The sequence below is a fragment of the Danio rerio genome, chromosome 4 (assembly GCF_052040795.2).
Source record: "Danio rerio strain M-AB ecotype USA chromosome 4, GRCz13ab, whole genome shotgun sequence".
NCBI classification, from domain to species: domain Eukaryota; kingdom Metazoa; phylum Chordata; class Actinopteri; order Cypriniformes; family Danionidae; genus Danio; species Danio rerio.
This window is the reverse complement of record NC_141024.2, coordinates 22,350,859-22,373,271: the sequence shown is the minus strand read 5'-3', so window position 1 is coordinate 22,373,271 and position 22,413 is coordinate 22,350,859. Positions and strand designations below refer to the sequence as shown.

The following is a 22,413-nucleotide window of genomic DNA, read 5'->3' as shown; positions in this document are numbered from 1 at the left end:
ACCTCCGCTATGGGTTTAGCACATTAATTCCACAGAGCACATGGTGTAAATATATATCCTCATATTTCAGTAATAGGAGTTCAGCACTTTAAAAAACAACATTTGCTGTTGCTTGATCAAACTAATTATTTAAAATGAGTTGAAACAACACAAATCTTATGCTTTTGGGGAAAACAAATTAACTGATTTTTGTTCAAATAAACTTAAAATTGTTAAAAACATTCAATTCTGCATGAACTGGAAGTTTTTTATTTATTTATTTTTTGTATTGTAACGCAGTTCCAAGAGAAACAGATCTTTCTAGTGAAATGGAGGGATGTGGTTAATATACTTAAGACATGCCTAGGACAGATGGAACCCACAAATTAACTGAAAACAAACAGGAAGTGCATTTTCAGATTTCCATAAAAGATTACAAGAGCACTAATTTTTTTATGACATGCACAAATGAATTGTTCACCACAAAACTAGCAATGTGAGCTTACAAAATTATGGTAGGTTTTATTCAGTGGTTATTTTTTATTTCATTTGTACTTTAAGTTAACTTAATGGGTTTGCATATGGGACAACATGAAAAGATTGTGTGGAAAACCGCATTTTCTTTTACAGTGAATTAAATATGCAAATTCTGTCACAAATGAAGAGAAAAGGGAAATGTTCAACAACATGTCCAGGCTGCTATTTTGTTACATTTACAAAAAAAAAAGACAGAAAAAAGCGATGTCCACATGACAAATGAAGAAGGTGAAGCCATAACAGCAAATGCATTATGTACTCCAAACATGTCTTAATTGGATTTGAATTGCATAACACCTTACATTTCTCTGTTTGTTTGTGGATATATCAAAGTTGTTATTGTTATCTAAACCTACAATTATTAATGGTATAGTTTTAATAACTGAAATAAATGTGTACTGTTGACTAATCTAACAACTCCCTGAAATAAAATAATATTGCATTACTAAAGTTACTAAATTATTCACTAAAATGACCTAAAGTAAGTTCATATAAATTTGCTTACAGCACAATATCAATATTTTTACTTTAAAGCAGGGGTCTCAAACTGCCATCTATTTCTCTCAGTGTGTGGTCGAGAGTAACACACATGCAGATTATTTCTGAGGCCGATTTAAACTTTGAAATATATATGTCCATAATTGCTCTATATTTACCAAAGCTGTATTTTTAAAAGAAATTATATAAAACTATATATATATATATATATATATATATATATATATATATATATATATATATATATATATATATATATATATGTGTGTATGTATGTGTGTGTGTGTGTGTGTGTGTGTGTGTGTGTGTGTGTGTGTGTGTGTGTGTGTGTGTGTGTGTGTGTGTGTGTGTGTGTGTGTGTGTGTGTATATTATTTATACAACAGTTCTGTCTGGTTCTCGAATCTGATTGGCTGATAGCTGTGGTATATTAAAATAATATCAGCACCCGTACAGCCTCTTTAACCTTTGTGTATTACTCCGCCCACATACAGCCAGCAAAAAGCAGACACTACAGATGTAAAGTTTAAAAGATGCTTGCTCAGCTGTTTAACTGTCAGCTTATGATTTGAATCCAACGGGGAAGAAAGTAGTTCCTCATACAAAAGGGTTTTTGAGACTTTCCGTGTTTTATTTTGTTTTTATATACACAATTATGCCGTCAAACTGTTGTATAAATGCAATATCACACTTGTAGCAGTGCAATATGGTTGTATATCGGCATTGGTGGGAGCACTCGAGGCCTGTGGCCTCGTGCCAACGCACGCCTCCCACCAGTGCCGATATACAGCCATATCGCACTGCTACTCATGTGATATTGCTCATATATATATATATATATATATATATATATATATATATATATATATATATATATATATATATATATATATAGTTTTATTTTATTTTTTCCCCTCTTTGTTGTAGTTTTACAAAAAAAAAGAAATATTGAGCAGAACAATTGCCAAATTGCCAGTGATGTCACTAAGTTACCCATTCTGCTTTCTGCTGTTGTTGTGCTATCTGTTGAACTGTTGGGTAAGCAACAATTGATTGGGACAGAATAATAATAATAATTATTATTATTATGCCTATTATATGTAGTATATATTATATGTATTTCATAGAAATTTAAGCTCCTTCAATATGTACAATAAGAAACAAAAGGAAGGAGCTTTGTCTGCATATACGCTGGGGAAGAATGTCTGAATGCATTAATTAAATCAAGTTTCCACTTTTTTGTTGTGCTTGAATGTTAAAGCGCCCCTACTATGAATTGCCAGTCACTGAAATGGTCAGGCACGTGCACACATACAGTATATGGTCCTCAGCCAATTTGAGTTTGAGACCCCTGCTCTAAAGAAATATTTGGTGGAAAAGGTATTTAAGGTAAGGTACGGTTAGGGTTATTTGGACCAATTATCATTTTCTGAAAACAATAACCTGATTTTTGAAAAAAGCGACAATATTTGTGACAATATATGTGACAATATTTGAAAATGAGGAGGAAATCTTATTGGATCTTTAAAGAAAAAGCAAATGATAGCTCTGTTTAGTCAAACCCAGACCTAACAAATCCAGTATATCCAGAGAAACTGAGATTTTTCAAGTGCTGTAACTTTTTTGTAGTTGTATAATCTTGTAGCTACTTCATTTCCCCCCCTGTTTTTCACAATGTTGTTTTAATGTAACCCTTCAAATGAGCTTCATTCATTGCTTAGTTCTCTTCAATAATTTATTTTCAAATGCCTATTTCTATTGCAGAGCAGAAAAGGAAGTGTTAGATACAAACTGAAGATGAATTTGGGATGAACTCTGCTTGACGTCAGTGACAGATTTGTGTTGAGGTTGTGATGATAGAAGTGTGTCTGTCAGGCAGAGATAGTGGTGTCTGGTGCCTGTTTTACTACGCTCCTTCTGTGAACTCGCAGAAATGCAATTATTCAGAGGATGAGGTTGACCCGGGCAACTGCAGTCTAAATGGGAACATCTTCACTTTAAGATTTGTACTTCCACAGTTTCTAAGCTGCAACAGCAGAAATGCACTCATACACAACTCTGAATTTACCTCACAGACTTGGGATGCCAGAAAATAATCAATAATGGACTTACTGTAAATATACCTTATTGATGGCTGATAAAAAAAGATAGTTTACCCAAAATTGATATTTGGCATCATTTATTACCCTTGACTTTTTTTTTTATTTTGAGGAAAGCTGAAAACCTGTAACCATTAGCTGTTTTCATCCACCTATTTTTTATGCAAATTTAGGAACATTGCATAAAAAATGTTTAATGGGAACGCCAAAATGCACAAACATTTTGAAAATGTGCATAAACTACGATGGAATCACTTTCACCATATAAATTCCAGCAAGCACATCAAAAATGTCTTTTTGATTAAATAATGTGATATCAAAAATGGGTTGTGATGGGACGGCATTAATGGTCAAACCAGTGCTCTGACCACATTGTAAAAAAAAAATCTGAACTGTTGTTTTGCTGATTCTAAAATCCCTCAGATAAAGCCAGTCATCAAAGTAGTTCCCAGAACTTTCTTAAACGGCTACGCTCCCAAAGTGAAAGTTTTTAAAAGCCACTGTGCATTCATTGTGTTTCATCTTCATCTTCAGAGGTGCAAGAATATAATAAAAAACGCCCACAGTGGCTTCTCCTTCCACAGCAAATTCCTATTTTTTGTGTTATTTGGCACCAGTTAATCAGGAAGTTACAATTTTGTTTTCTTTAACTCACTGGATATAAATGGTGCTTTACAAATATGTTGTGTGATATTCCAGTTCGACATACGTTTAGTTTGTATGGAAATATAGCTGTCTATATATATACTGTATAAAAGAAAAGACAAATACCATGAAAGTCACTGGTTACAGGTTTTAAACATTCTTCAAATTATCTTCTTAAGTGCTCAACACAAGTAAAAATCTCAAAGTGTTTTGGAACAAGTCAAGGGTGAGTAAATTATAGAAGACATTTAATTTTTAGGTCAACTGCCCTCTTTATTTTGGACATCACTAACGTGCATGGTTTGAGGTGCATGCATGCTTACACAAGAAATAATAAGTGAGCACTGATGAGTTTATGAAACATTCTCTTCAACAAAACTTGAGGGAACAGAACTAAGCATTAGTTTACTGTCCACAGTTGTTGAGTCCATTAAGGAAAGCATTTTAAGATCATCAAGAATTATCTGAAAATGGATCAAAGTAATATCCCAACACAGCTGGTACATTTAGCTCATAAACATGTACACTGAAAATAACTTTTAATTGGATTTACTTATTTTGTTTATGGTACGTGGTTGCAAACAATTTATATGGGCTGAATTTAATTTGGTTTAATTACCTTTAGTAATGTTCAGCTTAATTTGTTTCTTTAAATTCAGCCCAATTAAATAGTTTGCAACCACTTTCCCTAAACAAAATGAGTAAATCCAATGACTAAATTTTTGTGGAATAAGCATTTTCTAAGAAGTCAGTACATGTCAGTGGAACCACCATGTTTTTTGAACACATTTTTTCATTTAATAAAAAAAATGCTGTGCCAGAGACCTTTCAATCACTCCTTTTTACACTATTAATCACATGAATCAATTTATCAACCGTTAATTTAAACGATGATCACAGAGGATACAATATTATTCCCTACAGAATTTTCCTAGTGGAAAGGCATAGGGGTGTGTGTGTGTGTGTGTGTGTGTGTGTGTGTGTGTGTGTGTGTGTGTGTGTGTGTGTGTGTGTGTGTGTGTGTGTGTGTGTGTGTGTGTGTGTGTGTGTGTGTGTGTGTTTAGTCTAACACAGGACAAGAAAAGAAAGCCATTATGTTAATTGCTTTGTTTATTTAATTAATTATTACCAGGGTGATTATATGCTGGCTTTTGGTGTGACACCACAGCTGTGCTTTCTGTCAGTAGTGGGCTGAGCTTGTTTATTCATGTGCTTGTTTTGAAACAGTATGAGGAGGTTCGTGACCAACTATATGATAAACAACAGGGTAAAAATATACAAGCAACAATCCTACAGTTTTTGGAAGATTGCAAACTTGTGTGGTTGTAACTGCAGCTCTTGACCTCAGCATAGTCAGATCTTACAAGCTTACGCATATTCTTTTTATTATAACATTATAACTTAAACAGATTGTGCACTTGAGGAAAAGAAGCAAGCTAACACAGTGCAGTCTGCATCCTTTATTATTTACACAGGGCTGCACAATATATCATTTCAGCATCAATGTTGCAATGTGCGAATGTGTTACATCGCAATGTCTACAATGTTAAGTTGGTATTATAATTTAAATCATTTGGGCATAAGAAACTATTAAATTGGTAGCTTAAAAAATGATTAAATCTATCCAACAAAGACAGCAGACAACATCTGAAGTGGAATAAAAAAGTTTAGAATAGTTTAGAATAATTTTACGACAACTATTTTTGAGTTTTGATCCACTTTAAATGTTATCTATACTGTATACAGTGTTATTTTAAATTTGATTATTTTATTGCTGTACCTCAATACTGTTAGTCTCTTTAGAAAAAATGAAGCTCTAGTCTCTTTTAAGTCTATTTGATTTGTTTGTATATGTTTGTTCTAATGTATTAATTTATGCTTGTAATTTACTAATCTTTTATTTTATGCACATACTGTACACATCCGATCAATGTAAAATTAGAAATCTCAGGAAATTCTATTTAAATCGTAAAATATATCGCAGAAATACAAAATTTCGACAAAGTATGTTTTTACAAATATCGTGCAGCCCATTACATATACAAATGTAAGGCTGTCTTTTAGTTTGTTGTGAAAATTAGGGTCCATGTCCACCGAATATTTTTTTTGCAAAGCAGAGAGAATTTTTTTAGTTGTTGTCAATGAAAGAGCCTAATTTTTAAAAATGGCAGCAGCATGGTGAGACGATGAGCCACCATTTTAAGTAAATCAATGATTGCTCTGCTTAACTACCAAAGCTTTACAAAATGCACTCACAGATGATCATTTTGATTTGGAAGAGTGCTGGTGTTTTCAGCAGCCATAAAAAAAAGGACTTTGGCTGGCATATATTCTTTAGATGAAGTGTTTATTACTCATAGCAAAAACGAGTAACAATTTATGATAACTACACACTATGAACCAATTGATTAAGCATTAGCAAATAGTTCAATCGTTATTTGTAAAGCATTAACTCAACATTAATAGGTTATTAAGCAGCTTATAAATATATCTACAAATGCTGTATTCTTGACTTATAAGTAGCCCCACACGGAATCTGCAAGCGCAGAATTCCACAGATTTCCGCAGATTTTTAGCCCCTCATTGATTCTGTTTATTTACTTATGTAAATGTGCGTATATTTATATTTATTCAGTTTTTAAATTAATTTCAGTATAATAATTGACTAATATGAAAATATTAATGTAATTTATTCACAAAACAGTGTGTAAAAAAATATTTTCTGTCTTTTAGTAGAGATATTATACAGAAGACTTGCTTTGTTTGCCAAATAAAGTGGATCTATTTGGGTATGCATTGTAAACATTAAATACAAGTTAAAAAAAGGTATTACTTTTTTAGTTCATATATTAAGGTTTCAGTTATGATACTCAAAAGTCATTCTGCATAAATCCGCAGATTTTTAACAAAATTCTGCGCAGAAATAGCCAAATATTTCCGCAGGTTCCATCTGGCCCTACTTATAAGCAGTGTTGGGCACATTCCTTTAAGAGTAATTACTTATAGTTACTAGTTATCTATCTCAAATAGTAATTGAGCTAGTAACTAATTATAAAAGTAACTAATTATCAGGGAAAGTAACTATTGCGTTATTTAAAAAAAATTGCATTTGTCAAATGACTATAAAATCTACACTATTTTAATGCTGTTGTGAAACAATGTGAGAGACAACCATCAAGTTCAACATATCATTATGAATATTAGAAAGAGGAAAAGTAGTGCCTATAATGCAAGTTTACAAAAGCTACCTTTGAATTTGTTGGATTTGCCATCCTTCTGGCAGCTGTTCATTGGTGTGAAAAAAAATCCTGTGCTTGTCTTTGTGTGAACACCCGCACAACTCTGTCTCTGATTGCCAAACAATGGAAGTGTACTCTATTTAAGCCAATCATCACATTCTCAGTTACACCACGTTGACAGACACACCAGTCATCATTACTGGTTGGTTATGTGTGCTGCCCCAGCCCCGCACACACACATACCCATCCCAGAGAAAGAGAGGCTGAGAGACATGCTGCTTGCATTAAAACCACTTCAGTGATCTCAATTATAATAACACACATTTTACTGTCAGTAAAGGCAACGGTGTTGTAACGGGGTAAACAGTAATTAATTTAATTAATTGTTACTGAAAAGTATTGGCATTAGTAACGCCGTTTACTAATGGTGCCGCTCTTTCCATTAATGCATATAAGTGTATAATGTGATGTTAATGATTGTATTGTCATCCTTTGTTGATAAATTTTTCATGACTAAATTAAGTATTGCTTTATTTACATAACATTATTTACAGACGAGACCCTTATTTAGTTAAGATTATTCAGAATGCGCTAGTAAATGATTAATAAACTATTCAAATGAACAATGATATATCTTATTATTCAAGCAGGGGTGACAAAGTGGCTCAGTGGTTAGCACTGTTGCCTCACTGCAAGAAGTTCACTGGTTCAAGTCCCAGCTGAACCATTTGCCATTTGTTGTGTGGAGTTTGCATGATCTCCTTGTGTTGGCATGGTTTCCTCCGGGTGCTCTGGTTTCCCCCCACAGTCAAAAGACATGTAGTACAGGTGATTTAAATAAGCTAAATCGGCTATAGTGTATGAGTGTGTCTGAGTGTGTATGGGTGTTTCCCAGTACTGAGTTGTAGCTGGAAGAACGTTCACTTTGTAAAACATATGCTGGATAAGTTGGTGTTTCATTCCGCTGTGGCGACCCTTGATGAATAAATGGACTAAGCCGAAAGAAAATGAATGAATGAATTATTTAGGAATATAGTAATAGATCATTTGTGTGGTAATAAATGCCTTATTAACTCAGCGTCATCCAGTTTTGTGACCTAATCTAAAGAGAGGACTATTTATGCTATGTAAATCACTTGTTAAAGACAATTTAATTGTATAAATTTAATTAAATTATACATTTAATTACCATAAGATACTAATAGCAGTTGTAACTTCTAACCAATGCATTTCAAACATTTTAGTTCAGCAAACAGTCATGACATTGTTAGCTGCTCTAAATTCTTTTTCTTTTTTTGTGGGTAATGTAGTATGTATCAGATAGTCCATAAATGCTTTGTGTACAGTGTTGCCTGAGATTAATGTGGCTATAACTATCTGGATGAGTAAAAGGGCCAAAATCAGATGTGGAACATCTCTAGAGACATACCTAAATTTGAATGAGAGATTCAGCTTTTGAATCGTTAAGTACAGTTCATTTTCTGGCAAAGTTTCTCATCAGTCAGAGAGAACAGTGTTTTAATGTAATAAAACTTTTGGTAGGACATCAATTCACACTCCCAGCATCCATCAGGCCGAGCCGTGCATGGATGCCCTATGAGCTCATTTCATGGGCCGGCAGTTGCGTGAGGTATCATATGGCGCAATCTGTCACTTACATTGCCATAACGAGAGTGTGAAAGGACAGTCGCATAGCACAACGTCGACTCAATTTACATCGCCAACAGCCAAGATCTGCAGGACAGGGACAATGTCAGTAAGACAAAATGTGCTGTGAGAATGTCCTAAACCAAACAGAACAGGAACATTAGATGCCACAAACACAAAGCACTTTAAAATCAAGATGATCAGCACATAAATGGTGGTTCATGGCATGAGGTGTCATTTCAAGATATTTTGATACAGAGCACAAAACTTCTCCTAAAACCCCATACAGTGATAAAGTTTATATATAAAGTTTATATGTTGTGTTTACAGTATCTTTTTACTATCAAATTTGCTTTTTGCTGAAAAGAAAACGAAAGAAGTAAAAGAAAATTGGTTTGAAAAGTATTACAAACTTGTATGTCACAATCACCAGTGATCAAGACTTGTAGAGACTTCATTTATTCACTTTCACTAAGGACTACAAATCCTGTAATGCACCACACACTTACACCTGTTCCGCTGATTGCTATCACACATGGCTGGAAGCTGCTCCTGAACTGTTTAGATGGTTTTGTTTATCTGTTTTGTAAACATTACGACACGTTTCCTTTGTCTAGGCTAGCCGTGTTTTGACCCTTTTCCTTGTTCTCTAGTTTTGATTCCTAACTGCCTGTACTGACCATTCACCTGTTTATTGACCACGACTCTGGATTCCCTGCATGCATCTGTTTGCCCATTTTGACCATTGCTTGCCTGACTATTCTCATAAAAAAAATCTGCATTTGGATCCTCAACTCTGTTGACAGCATCCCATCACATAACAATATACATTTATTTCTTATTTACAAAAATACAACAGCTATCAAAATTAAAATTCTATTGGTCTCACAATATTTAGAAAGTATAGAAAGTAATGAACAATTAATAATGAAAATTTAATTAACTGTCTAATGAAACATTTAATAATTATGGTTAAATATATAATATGAAAAGTTTTATACAGGGTGGGCCATTTATATGAATACACCTTAATAAACTCTTTGGGAATTTCACAAGTAATACAATGGTGTGCTTGGTTTTAAATGTATCTTTATTCTTTCATGAGTTATTTACAAGCCCCCTCACATATACTAATGTGCCACAAACAGGACGTTAATATCACCAATCTTCCCTGTTTTATTAAGGTGTATCCATATAAATGGCCCACCCTGTATAGTTTAATATATAATATAAAAGTGACCATTGACACTATTTAATTATGTATTTATTCAACAATTTCTGGAAGACTCTCTTATATGTCTATTCTCCCTTGATCTTAGTGATAAAAGTATTTTCATTTGTAATATAAAATTGTTTATTAACTGGTAAATTGAGTAAATTTATTGAAAAAACTTTTTATTTTTATTTTATCTTGAACATTTCTTTAAAGTGTATGTTTGTAAAAAATAAAAATGATGTAACTAGTTAATCTCATGTTGTTTCAAACCCACAAGACTTCATTAATCTTCGCAATACAAAGCAAGGCATTTTAATGAAACCTGAGAGATTTCTTTCCTTCCTTTGAAAATGTTCAACTAAACGTTTTAAGCTTCAAAAAGTTAAGAAAAGCAATGCAAAAGTAATCAACACTGTAATTATATTGGATAAATCCAATTATGTAAATGCTTTGCATGCTTAAGCATAGATATTTAGGATGTGCTAATAAGACAAGTAAATCTTTAATGCACTGTTATGTACTAAGACTTATTTCTTTAGGCTCCTGCATCTATCACACGTGTACACCATTAAAAAAAAAAAACAAGATCAAATGAAATCAGTCTTTGGCAGCGCCGCACTGTTTACAGCAGTGGAACAAATCCTGAATTCAGAAACTGAATTCATCCAATTTTGATTCTGATCTCGCTTTTTGTTAATGTTAAAAGTGTAAGCGTGTTTATTTATAAGATGCCTGGAATCCCCTTGAAGGGAAAGTTCAGTCTCTAAATTTACTCTCTCCCTTTTTTTTGTCTACAGTTAAACACAAAACAGGATATGTTACGGCCAGAGTTGGGTGTAACACTTTCCACAGTATTCTAACTACATTTTTGGGGAAGGCAGTAATGTGCTAAATTACAATTTAAATTTGTGAAATTTGATTACAGTTACTAAAGTCTGTGTAATTGACTTACGTCACTAATATAGATTAAAAAAAAACATAATTTTTTTAAATCACGTTTTCAGCTACATGTCAGTTCATGAGCATTTAGAGTGCATGCTTCTTCAAGAGAAAATGCAAACACTACTTTGATTTCAATGAACGTAAAAACAAAAGTATTACTGTGAACTGCATTCTGTATCTCCAAAGAACATTTTACTGATTTTAACTCAACCAGCAAGTTAAAGCACTTCAAGCACAAAGAATTCTAGGACATAAAGACACCGCCGCCCAAAAACACAGTGGCCCAGCTCAGCCTCAACAGGCTAAATTGGATTTTTATGAGGATCGGGAGTGAAGGTAACGTCTGAAGATCTGAGAAGTGTATAGGCTTATGGGGCAGTTCACATATCACGTCTTTTGCACATGCAAATTTGTTATTTCCAATGAAGGAGCATGGCTTGCACTTGGATATTGGGATTGATGTGCTCACGTATTCCATATTTTACGTATTCGAGTGATTACAGTTTGTCTCCACAATCGCAGACATTGTAAATTGTGTTTTTTCTACAATGAATGTCAAGGGTTAAATGTATGCAGTTTTGCAACTTTTGGATTTGTCAAGCTGCTGTGTTAAACCCATTGTAATGTTTTTTTTCAGTGAATATTAAATTACTGAAAGAGCTGCAGTTTATTTAGTATTTTTTATTTTTTTTAAGTACCTTCAAAGTAAAGTATTTAGTAATCTGATTACTTTTTACATCAAGTAATTAGTGATTTAATCAAATTACAATTTTCCAGTAGTAATCAGTAACTTGTAATCTATTACTTTTTAAAGTAACTTACCCAACACCGGTTATGGTCATTGACTTCCATGGTATTTTTTCTTCCTATTCGAATGTCAGTGGATATAGTTTCAACAGAATTGAGCACTCAAATCCAAATTTTCATTCAGTGTGTACATAGCTATTGATTCAGTCGCATTTAGAATATTAGACAGTGTCGTACTTTCTAGTTCAATTAATCTTCAGTGCTTTTTACAATGTAGATTGTGTCAAGATTAGCCTAGTAATAATAAAGAATAGAGAGTAAAAGCTATAATATTTAAAATTGTGGAACATTCCAGCAATTCCGACAGACGTGAGAGTAGTGTAGAATGTTGGTGTGGTTTAGTTAAATGAAAACCGATGCAGTTCAGTTTAGTATATGTTATTTGTCACTGTTGAAGTCAAGTTTAGTGTAGTTCAGATCAATGTAATGCAAAACTCCACAGATGCATAATCCTATACAACAAAATATGAAGAGTTCAGATGCAAAAGCCTCTAAATGCCATCTCCTATAATGACCATTTTTGTCAGCCTCCAACGTTTATGTTCAGTTATTTCACTTTAAAGGCAATGTAAATAACTTATTCGTCACTATAAAAGTAAAATTACTGAGTCTACACACAAGAGTCAGAGAAAAATGTTAATTTTAGAAGAAAATACCAGATGGCTTTTAGCATTTAAACTCTTCATACATAGATTCATTTTAGCCATTTTGGTTTAATCATGATAGGACAAAACAGGAAGCAAATTTGAAGGAGAGGAAGAATAGGATGAGGAAAGGTCTGCAAACTCAGGATGCCCAAAGCGCAATGTCGCTACATATCAGCCCACTACCCACAAGGCTATTGGCGCAACAGTATATTTTTGAATGTGAGAAAAACAACAGCACAAACCCACAATGACCTCTTTTAGAAATGAGAATCCAGATGGGATGTTTTTATATTGTGAGAAACCTTACCCCCACAATCTGTTAGAAAAAGAAACACATCCGTAAACATGTATATTTAAAATGCAGCTCTCAGAGGAATATGACAACAAGGCCATTATCAACTGAGAGCTTAGTCAATCAATGCCTACGCGGCTGCTGCAGGGTCAGAGATGTCAGCCTCTCTCTTTATTAACCGTGTGTTTACGTGGAATAGCCTCTTTGCGCTTGGTGGGATGCATTTGCAAATGTGAATCGGGCTTCACTGAATTGTCTGACTGACTCTCGGCAGTGAGAGAAGATGGAAAGATTTAAGAGAGAGAGAGAGGAGGGAGAACAAGGTTTCAAATGAGAAGTGAAATCATATTTCTTTTTACAGACAAGGCACCATGGTTACACAAAGTATATCAGTGCGGCCCGTGGGCGGCTTTTTTCCACTGGGCAGAGTAGTGAGGTTCAGAATAACACACCTGTGTGTATGTGTGTGTGTGTGTGTGTGTGTGTGTGTGTGTGTGTGTGTGTGTGTGTGTGTGTGTGTGTGTGTCAATCGCACTGGAGGTAAAACAGATCTAGGTTAATAAAAGCCAACTGAACTCCAAGTGAGCTGAGAGGAAAAAGAGTGATCCCTCAAGACATGGGAGATAGGAAGACAGAGAAGCAAGAACTGAGCTGAGCTGAAACATGATTGTAGACAGACATAGAAAAAGTACAGGAATAGCATTGTAAATATGACAAAGAAAGTGCAGTTCAGGACAGGCGGTGCAATGGCATAATGCTGTTGCCTTACAGCAAAAAAATCGCTAGTTTGAGCCTAGGCTGGGTCAGTTGGCATTTTTGTGTAAAGTTTGCATGTTATCCTTGTGTTTGTGTGGGTTTCCTCCAGGAACTCCGGTTTTCCCCACAGTGCGGTAAAGGTGAATTGTGTAAGCTGAATTGTCCGTAGTGTATGTGTGTGAATGAGAGTGTATGGGTGTTTCCCAGTGATGGGTTGCAGCTGAAAGGGCATCTGCTGCGTAAAACATATACTGGATAAGTTGGCGGCAAGCCAAAAGGAAAATTAATGAATGAATCTGTAGTTCACATTTCACCCTAAAATAAAATAAAATAAAATAAAATAAAATAAAATAAAATAAAATAAAATAAAATAAAATAAAATACAAGTAATTCCTGACTTTAGGGTCATAATTCTTTCATTGTGAAAATTTGTCAAACAATGTGGTAAAAATGATCAGAATGTGATTTTTTTTCATTTATTTTATAAACTTATTTTTTCATGAGGTTTAACACCATATATAATATTGTTATGATCAACAGTGATGTTGTGGATGCAGATCGCTGATAAACACAAATTTGCTGTTTTATAGACTACAAGTCCTGTCATGCAGCGCTTACTCACAACGCTTCCTCATTCCGCTGATTACACACACACTCACACAGACACAACTGAAGTTCATCATTCATTTATTACCTGGACAATAAAGAAATCACTCTCACTCACATCAGTCTTGTTATACATTACTGTGAACATTACGATTTGTTTCCCTTGTCCAGTTTTGCAGTGTACCAATCTTTGCTTTGTTTTGTTTGTTTATTCATGTCTGCTGCCTGCCCTTGACCATCCGCCTGCTTATTGACTATGATTCTGTCTGTATACTTTTGTTTGCTCCTGTGTTGACTGTTGCTTGCCCGACCATTCTTGTTAATAAACCCTGCATTTGGATCGAAACTCTTGTCAGCGTCCCATTCACATTGTAAATATAGACCTATTAGCAATTTCAGATATGAAAATTGGATTCATTTATGTAATGAAAAAAGGTTTGATTGACCCATAAAAAAGTAACTTATTTTATTAATTACTCACCCGCATGTTGTTCCAAACCTCTGATATCTTCAGTCATCTTCAAAACACAAATAAAAAATATTTTAGGTGAAATCTGAGAGCTCCCTTATCCTCCATTAACATCAAGAGTCTCGACTTGTTCAAAGTCCAGAAAAAAAAATTGTTCAATCTGATTATTACAAAGCTACAAAATCACTTTTGTTCACACATAAACAAAAATAATGACTTTATTTAACAGTTTCTTCTCGTCAGTGTCAGTATAGGGTGGGCATTATTAGTGCGTTGTACACTGATGTATTCCCTGGATGTTCATGAGAGATTTCCTCTGTAAGAAACAAAGCACAAGTGCATCTGAGCTACTACAGTACATCAGAGATATGGCCAGGCACAATTTGTAAATGTGTGCTCTACTGAGACTAAGGAGAATAAACTGTTAAATAAAGTTTTTTTTAATATATATATATATATATGCACAAAAGGAAGCTTCCAGGCTTAATAATATTCCCATTGTACCACTGAAGGCATATGTTTTAAGGGCGTTTTAGTATTTTTTTGAACTTTCAGTTGGGTCCATTGCTGTCCATGGAGGATAAGGGAGCTCTCATATTTCACCCAAAATGTCTTAATTTGTGATTCAAAGACAAATAAAGGACTCGTCTAGTGGTCATTCGGGTGTGGAATGACATAAGGGTGAGGAATTAATAGCATGACTTACTTTTTTAAATGAACTAACACTTTAAATGTCAGGAAAATTGCTCAAAAGGAAAATAGTCCAGCTAAGCCCTCTAAATGCAAGAATTTTCTGTCATCTGATGTTTTTGGTGAATTCTATGTAAATATTCATTCATTCATTCATTTTCTTGTCGGCTTAGTCCCTTTATTAATCCGGGGTCGCCACAGCGAAATGAACCACCAACTTATCCAGCAAGTTTTTTACGCAGCAGATGTCCTTCCAGCCGCAACCCATCTCTGGGAAACATCCACACACACACTCATATACTACGGACAATTTAGCCTACCCAATTCACCTGTACCGCATGTCTTTGGACTGTGGGGGAAACCGGAGCACCCGGAAGAAACCCACGTGAAGGCAGGGAGAACATGCAAACTCCACACAGAAACGCCAACTGAGCCGAGGTTCGAACCAACAACCCAGTGACCTTCTTGCTGTAAGGCGACAGCACTACCTACTGCGCCACTGCCTAATCTAAAGAAAGTGTTAATTGCATTTTTTTAAATTTTATTGGCTTAACACCTGGAGTAAACTCACATGAACACGGGGAGAACATGCAAACTCTACACAGAAATGCAAACTGGCCCATTCAGGACTTGAACCAGCTACCTTTTTGCTGTAAGGCAACAGCGCTAACCACTGTTAAATATTTAGTATTTTAATATATAATTAAAGAATATATCATTTTTTCCTGTGCCAGAAAAATGTTTTACAGTTGTCAATTTCATATGATTCTTCTGAAATCACTCTATTATGCTTATTGCACCAAAGTAACAAACTATTATTATCACAGCAGAAAATTGCTGTGCAGCTCAGGATTCTTTGATGAACAGAAAGTTCAATTTCAAACAAGGATGCACAGGAGTTTTCATTGAAAGCGGGCCATCATCTCATTTACATTTACATTTAGTCATTTAGCAGACGCTTTTATCCAAAGCGACTTACAAATGAGGACAAGGAAGCAATTTACACAACTAAGAGCAACAATGAATAAGTACTAAAGGCAAGTTTCAGGTCTGTAAAGTCTAAGAAGGGAAGTGTTAGTAGTTTTTTTTTTTTTTTTTTTTTTTTTTTTTTGTACAATTAGTGTGATATTCAAAGAGGCAATTGCAGATTAGGAAGTGAAGTGGAGACTAAATAGTTGAGTTTTTAGTCGTTTCTTGAAAATAGCGAGTGACTCTGCTGTTCTGATGCAGTTAGGGAGTTCATTCCACCAACTGGGCAGATTGAGCGTGAGCGTTCGCGAAAGTGATTTTTTCCCTCTTTGGGATGGAACCACGAGGCGACGTTCATTCACAGAACGCAAGTTTCTGGAGGGCACATAGATCTGCAGAAGTGAGTGCAGATAAGAAGGTGCTAGGCCAGAAGTCACTTTGTAGGCAAACATCAGAGTTTTGAATTTGATGCGAGCAGCAACTGGCAGCCAGTGCAAACGGACTAGCAGCGGAGTGACATGTGCTCGTTTAGGTTCATTGAAGACAACTCGTGCTGCTGCATTCTGGAGCAGTTGAAGAGGCTTGATAGAGTTAGCTGGAAGCCCAGCTAGTAGAGAGTTGCAGTAATCCAGTTTGGAGAGAACAAGAGCTTGAACAAGGAGTTGAGCTGCATGTTCAGATAAGAAGGGTCGGATCTTTCTGATGTTATAGAGTGCAAATCTGCACGATCGAGCAGTTCTAGAAATGTGGTCAGAGAAGTTTAGTTGGTCATCAATCGTTACTCCAAGGCTTTTCACCATTTTGGATGCAGTAATGGTTGCCCCATCCATCTGGATTGAAAAGTTATGGTGTAGAGTCGGGTTGGCAGAAACTACAAGCATTTCCGTTTTTGCGAGGTTCAGCTGAAGATGATGATCTTTCATCCAGTGTGAAATATCCAACAGGCAGGCTGAAATACGAGCTGGAACCGAGGGATCAAGCACCAATGTGGAACAACAAGACAAATAGAGCACCTATGATTCTTGTTTGATATAATCACATTAACCAACCTCAAATAAAGTGTCTTCCCAAAAAAAAAGCATGTGAAACACCTTGTTTTTGGTCTGCATTTTTTATAATGTCTCAAAAACCAACACATGATGGCTAGTTTGTTGTCTTTTAGAAAGCTTTTAACATGATGGGTGTTTATTCAATGAGTAAGAAGCATCAAATCAAGTGTGTGTGTTTTTTTTACAACAGATAGCTGACTTGAGAACTGACAAAACAGCATAGTATGTGAAAATTACAAAACATTTTTATCATTTTACTGTCTCTTAATGTTGACAATTAAGTCAATTGATCCTCATCATTTGAGAAAAAGTATGCTTTTGTTTTGTTTTCAGAATTGCCTTTGTGTTATTCCTTTAATTTCTTTATTAGTTAGTTCAAAACCAAAATAAATCTGATTTGAAGTTCAACCACCAGCTGTTTTTGTATGCAGTGTATATATAACACACAGAAATAGCTTGACCTTTTTTAAAATTCATGCATTTCCAAGACGCAATTACAAGACACACAATCCCTTCTCCATGGGGATACATATGCGTATAGCTCCTGAAAGATTAACTTAACTCCTTTTAAATCTATTGATTCGTTCCGTTTGGTTGCGTTGATTCTTCACAGACTTATATTGAAGCTCAGCCAATAAACCTACTTTGATTGAGGTTTCTCTGATTGGCACTTAACTAATCCTAATAAGCAGCTGAAAACAAAAATAACGACAGATGATGATGATAAAAATTCTAGATCGTCAAATATTATGCTACAGTTGGTTGTTCCATTTTTTTTTTCTAATAGCAACAATACACTGCACTTCATTGTAAAAACTAATTCAAGAGTCGACACTCAGCTGATGATTTATAATAAGCTAGTTTGGCATGCTGTCCCGGGAGAGAGCCCTGAGCTCATGGGACCCTCGAGCCCAGGGCTCCCTCCCATTCGCAGGGCGAGAGGGGAGATTGAGATCAGGTAGATCCTGATCAACTCTCCCGCTGATGTGGCTAAGGTGCACTATTTTGAGAAGGTAAAATACTGATGCTGGGAGCTAGAGTATGGTGTCCATTAGTCTTAGGCGATTTACGCATATCTTTGGACAGTTGGAGGAAATCCGGGAAACCTAAGAGAAACCCACGCAGACACAGATAGAACATGCAATCTCTGCATAGAAGTGCCAACAGCCCCGGCAAGGACCAGAGCTGGCGGTGTTGTTGCTGTGGGGCAACAATGCTAACCACTTTGCCATCATGCCACCCAATCTATAGGTGGAAGGGGAAAAAGGAGGGTTTCTTCAAACGAAGATAGTTGTGGAATGAAGACTGTGGTTATTTATTGTGACTTAGGAATCATATGATTGGAGGATAGTGATTAGCTAATACGGGACCAGCTGTGGTCAATCATAAGTACGTGATCCTCTCAAAATTATTTTATAAATGAACTTCAAATGTCAATGCTACTGTATCCCAACTTTTTGCTTTAGTGGCTAATTCATATGAATTTATACAATCTCAATCATACAATTTAGTACAATTTGCTCATCCCACAATGACAGTTGGGTTGAGGGGTGGGGTTTGGTGCCATGCCTCCTTTTAAAAATTTTACATTTTCATATGACTAAATCCTTTGAATTTGTACAAATTAGGCACTCAATTGACAAAGTAAAATAGTTGTGTCTTCAATTAGATCAGGCTAGATAAGTTTGTTGTTAAGAAATCTAGAATCTACAGTAACTTACTGTAAATCAATTATAGCAAGAATACTGTATTTACATCTTCAGCACCATTTATCTTTATGTATTTACAGTATTGTATCTTTACTGAAAAATTTATTTTTTACAATGCAACTTTAAAATACAGTAACATATTGCATAACAGTCCTACAGTAAAAACAGTTTATATTACAGTTAAATACTGTAAATTTACTAAAATCGTTAACAGTGTTCACAATACTCAAACTATTTATGGAAACTGATTACTCTTTTTCAGTTAGTATTAGGTCATTAGAACTTTATTTTTGGTCTGCATCAAAAAAGAAATAAATAAAATGATCTCAAACAATTTACTTGCGCAAACATGTGAACCCAAAGCTTCATGGTTAATCATTAGCAGATTAGCCGATACTAATTTTACTATACATTTTATTATCAATCTTGAATTATTAATTTCATCTGATCCTCAACCTGGCTTCAGGCTTAGTCTCACAGTAGTATCTCTACAGAAATGTACCTGTAAACCCCATAACAGACAATTAAGAACTAAAGATATGTAGTCTTTTTCGCTTTACTACAATGATGTGGATTTAAAGTTTGCATTCTGAATGTATTAATCTTGTATTGGTATTTGAATGCCAGATTTTGAATTCAATGAAATACAAAAACAGCTTTGTTTGGCGGATACACACAATGTAACACTTATTTCAGTGATTTTTCTGCTTATATGTGATGCCAAACATACTAGAAATTAGACATCTGTAAGTTTAATCTATTAAATATAATAAATGTTTACTTATGTTTGAGTGCAGTAAACAAATCGAAAAAATATAATAAATAAAATAATCTAATAAATAAAATAAATTTAATCGAATAAAATGTTTTTGTGTGTAAATAAATTTTTTTTTTTAACTTTTAATGCAATAAAAATTTAAAGATATATAGCCATTCCCACTTTATTACAGTGATATAGATTTAAAATTTATGTGTATGACGTAATAATCTTCTATTTTTATACGGACTACAATGTAACACTTCCGTCCATCTTATACTGTCTGATGCTAAACATCCTACTGTAGGAACCAGAAACCTGTCATCTGTTTAATCTATTAAACACATTGAATATTTAAATGCAGGGAACAAATTTCATGTAAATGATTCAAACAGTTTTCTTTAGATCAGATACATAAAACTGTTACAGTTGTACAAGAAGTTGTTCATGAATCTAATAGCACAGCTTTCAAAATGAAGCGTAATTCACAAGTAATATGTCACCTTGACTTAGTAACAGTTTTATTTTTTAATTCTAGACACTTAGCAGCCACTTTCAATTCTTCTCAACCCATTTCTAAAGGCCAACCGATAACCCCTGCCTATTGAAAAGGTTTACAGTTAGTGGTTTCAAGTTGACAAGAGTAACAGGCATAAAAAAGAGATGTTTAAAGGGGGTTTTAACACATTAAACTCTCAGTAGGAGGTTTGTAAAACTGCTAAAGATTCTGCCCAAGGTGCTGGAGGACAGATTAAAGAGAAACTTGTTATTTAGGAGAGACAGTGAGAGAGAAGGAGCTTCCTGTAGCACCAGCTGTGTTTCAAAAGCGTCGGCTAATGAGATAAACATAGGTTCTTCAAATCCTCAAAGGACCTCAAGCTAATAGTCTCGTCCCTAGGTGGTGTGAATGAAGAGACAAGCTCTTTGGATGCACCTGTTTGTGGAAATACAGAACCCGTGATGAAAGATGTTGCATGTGTTGCACTGTAGAAATGGGATTTGGAGGCTGTAGCTGGAAATTGGATTACGCTCTCTTTACTTCCTAAAATAAACCGATACATTTTTCAGGAAACTGAATGAAACAAACAGTATATCAGTAATTCATATTACACCATATATATGTTAATTTATCACATAATTGTAGTTGTTTTCTCTTAAAAGCACCTGCATGATGAAGCTTGGGTTTTATGTTCTCTTTGGCTTCCTTTAATATGCGGTCAAACTAGACTAAAATTTCTTACTGGCACTCAAATTGTTATATAACAAACCAACTCTTCAGCCCAAAATTAATAAAAAAATAAATAAATTAAAATCATAATGCATCTAAAATTTAAAGAGATGTAGTCTTTCCCACTTTATTACGGATGCAGATATAAAGTTTTTTGTTCATGTCAAATTAATCTTCAATTGGTATTTAAATTCACAAGTATTCAGAATCAACAAAATGTAAAACAGCTTTGGGTTTATGGTTTCCTGCATGTATAATATGAACTGAAGACAACAGAACAAAAATGGTCTGAAAGACACATATTATTTTGCTTTGTTTACCAAATAAGTGGATCTATTTGGATTTGCATTGTAAACAGTAAATAAAAGTTTAAAAGGTTTTTGTTTATATATTAAGTTTTTAGTTACAATAGGCCTACTCCCAAAATTATTTGTAAAATTATTTTTACAAATGTCTGCACAGAAATAGCAAATAATTGCAGATTTTATCTGGCCCTTTAGTCGTGCAATGATATTAATTAATCTCAATAAGACTGCACTCAATTGGGAATTCATTCTGAATTTTTTTTGCATTGTTTGTTGTATATGCAAAATCAATATGTGCACTACATACATTAACACTAGGCTATTATAAGCCAATTTTGAATAGAGATCCCTTGTTACTCAAAAAAAAAAGTTACTGGAGGTGCTTTAGAAGTTGTGTGAACATTGATTACTGTGAATAATATGAGATGGAACAAATTAGCTGAACTAACTCGACCTAAATTAACATCGCACCCTTGTGACTAATCTGTCTTCATGCTGGTTACCTTGTTTACTGTTGGATACTAGGTTACCAATACTTCAGTCAGCAGTTCTAAAAATTTGATTGATACACACCTAATCACATCTGGCATTTTTTCTTTTCTTTTTTTTGCAAACTTTGAAAAGATGTCTTTTTACGTCGGTTTTAGAGAAACCGACTATTGGCAGTTTAACTTTGAGCTATTTTGCAGCACTATTCACTTCAGAGATTGCCATGACAATAATTAATCTGACGAAAAGTCACTTTTTCCAAAAGCCCACGATAGCATACACTGAGAATGCAATACTTGTTTAGAGTTATTGTCTCTTAAAGAGTTTCATTTCAATATGTAAAATGGAGCTTGGGTATGAGTATTTGGTTCATACATTTGTTTTCATTCTCTCTATATTTTATCTCTGTAATGTATGTATGGTAGGGCTGTGCAATTAATCAAAAATCCGATTTCGATTTCAATTATGGCTTCTAACGATTATGAAAAACTATTAATCGAGATAAACGATTCTTCCATTATTTACCGCCCCCTTTCCAGTTGTCCTCACTGTGCGTGTGTGTGCGGCGCACAGACATAGTCAGAAGCATGCGGTCAGCACTTGGTCTCATTCGCACATTGCGACGAGCAGAGAGCACACACATCTAAAGTCATTAACGTGAGCACTTTAATGTTCAAATAGGTGTCAAAACGCAGTGTTATTCATATTAACCCTCAATTGTGTAATAAACAAACTAGTTGAGAATCAAAAGCTAAACCATTAAAGTGACAGAGCACAGCTGCCGCCTGTTTTATCATGATTAATAAAACAACGAGAAAATCCCTCTCTGCTCTTGACTG

The 22,413-nt window shown here is 34.6% G+C and overlaps 2 protein-coding genes across 8 annotated transcripts in view; one reads left to right on the top strand and one right to left on the bottom strand.

The window, feature by feature from the left end:
* Positions 1-22,413, top strand: part of lin7a (lin-7 homolog A (C. elegans)) — a 99,920-nt gene that overhangs the window by 41,200 nt on the left and 36,307 nt on the right.
* acss3 (acyl-CoA synthetase short chain family member 3) overlaps positions 1-22,413 on the bottom strand; it is a 239,992-nt gene that overhangs the window by 184,105 nt on the left and 33,474 nt on the right. For 2 of the 6 annotated variants that reach the window (XR_015483149.1, XM_087248262.1), the window contains exon 3: positions 14,391-14,427. The exons of the other annotated variants lie outside the window; for them this stretch is intronic. The gene's annotated coding sequence lies outside the window, so the exon portion shown is untranslated. The remainder of the gene's footprint in view (positions 1-14,390; positions 14,428-22,413) is intronic. 6 annotated transcript variants of the gene reach the window in all.